Here is a 2,065-nt window from a genome sequence, read left to right as displayed (position 1 = left end):
ATTATAAATTTTAATTATATAAAATAAATATTTATCTTATACTTTTATTAGTTATTTTTAACTCTATTTTAAAATAAATATTTAATCAAACAAGTTAAATTTACATTTAGAATAAGACTTTTCAAGTATGGTAAGGTAGTCCATTTATAGATTATATTTTATCATATATAATTATATTATTAATTGAAATAACTCAAATAAAAATTTCGAAATGCTTCCCTCCCGCTTGCTGAGACTATGAAAGTTCATCTTCCCGCCTATACGCATTCACTTTGTCTTTATTCATCTAATTTTTTTTCTATATTTGTTTTTCAATTTTTCTTTCCCACTCACATACGGTTGGGCTTTGGATAGAGTGTGGTTTCAAAATCTATTTGCCACTTTCCCACACCACTCCAGTTCCATCCCAATTCCACATTCGGTGGTTGCGGTTTCTCTTCTCCCTTCTCGACAAACCCATGGATTTCTCCTTCTGCCTCACCTTTGTTTTCGTTGTACCCCCAAACCTCACCACTTTAGACCCCTCATTTCAAAATCGTCTCTCAATTATATTAATAACACAAGTTTTGGTTTGGAATACGAGGTATTATTCGACATAATGTCACCAACTTATTGCCTTGCTTTTAGTCATGCATGGTGTTTAGTTAACTTTCCACCATCCTCACAAAAACAATCTCATAATTTCATAATGATATTTCAAAGCAAAACATTTTGGAATTGTTATTAATGTTTTTAAGGCTCCACTCTTGATGTTTTGAATTAGAGCCTAGACAAATAGTAATATTTTGACAGGTTGGACTATTTTAATTGGTTTAAATTTTGTAATAATTATTCATGTTTTAAACTCTTATGCAGGGAAAATGCAGGGACTAATAGTTGTCGTACAAGATTATTGTTTTATAAGAGGTTTCATGATTTCCGATTGATTTTCTACATGACTTTTTTTGGATCTTCACTAAGGAGGTACAATTTTTATTATATATACATTTTGGATCTACTTACACAGTTAAATTAAAGAGATAATTTTATTTTTATTATTGTCATTGGATTTGTATGGGAAAAAATATGAATAAGGAAAGAAATTTTGAAATTTTGTGATTTTGGTATGTGTTAAGGAAGTCTTCTTTCAATTTTTATTGATTTAGCATGGGGAACACTTTTTTTTCCCTTGAAGTGTTATCAAGGGTGTGTTTTTGCCCTTTTTTTTTATGTTGGTGATAGATTTGTGTTGTATTGTTTTATTCGAATTTGTAAATTTGATAATTTTGTGTATTTGAAAATTCTAGATCATTTTTTATCTTGTTTTGTAAGATACTTAAATAGTCACATTTGGATTTTAGAAATTTTGATAATGTAATTGAAACTTCTTTTTTTAAGGCGAATTTTACATTAGAAAATGTTATGCTTTTTTATTTGGGAAAATCTATTTCATAAAATTATTATTCAAAAAATAATATTTATTGCTACGTCATTATACATGATTTATATAAGTACGTCAATTAATAAGTAAGGATCAAAGTGATATTATCCGAGTTACAATAGGTTATAAGACGATAAAATAAGGTATGTTAAATTGTCTTTAATGTCATTTCAAGTGTATGGTTAAATGGAAATACATGATCAAGTACAATATATTATAATACTAAAATTTTCAAAATGACTTCTTTCTAACTCTAAAGTAATTTAAATAAATTGCAGGTTGTCGAGGCCGCTGACTAATGGATCTTAAGGACTATGACAAGACTACAAAAAATATGAAGTAATCTTTCTAGTGGGACTAGAAATTGGTTTGATTGGCATACCCAGACATGTGACAAAGAATATTAAGTAGCATAAGACTTCAAAAGAGATGTAGAAAGCGAGGCTAAAGACAACAAGATAAAACATCTTGAAAGCGAGAACATCTTTGAAAGCTTTGATTAGTTTTATTTACATTTTGTTAAATAAAATTTACTTATTTTTGTTATGGACTAATCCATAGTATAGATGTTTAAACTACCTTTTGTGGTGTATTTGTTTTATGTAGTTTATACTTTTTGTGAATGAATTATGCATAAATTTCAAA

At 27.9% G+C, this 2,065-nt stretch overlaps 1 long non-coding RNA gene across 1 annotated transcript; it reads left to right on the top strand.

Moving 5' to 3' along the window:
* Nucleotides 1-288: 288 nt before the first annotated feature.
* LOC145955919 (uncharacterized) lies at nt 289-2,065 on the top strand. Its single transcript, XR_014432690.1, has 3 exons — nt 289-583; nt 856-963; nt 1,699-2,065. It is a non-coding gene; the product is annotated as an uncharacterized LOC145955919 (long non-coding RNA).

This window comes from Cajanus cajan, chromosome 3, assembly GCF_000230855.2.
Source record: "Cajanus cajan strain Asha chromosome 3, NIPB_CcT2T_4, whole genome shotgun sequence".
In the NCBI taxonomy this organism is placed as follows: domain Eukaryota; kingdom Viridiplantae; phylum Streptophyta; class Magnoliopsida; order Fabales; family Fabaceae; genus Cajanus; species Cajanus cajan.
The sequence above is the reverse complement of the archived record's forward strand: the minus strand, read 5'-3'. Positions and strand labels throughout refer to the sequence as shown.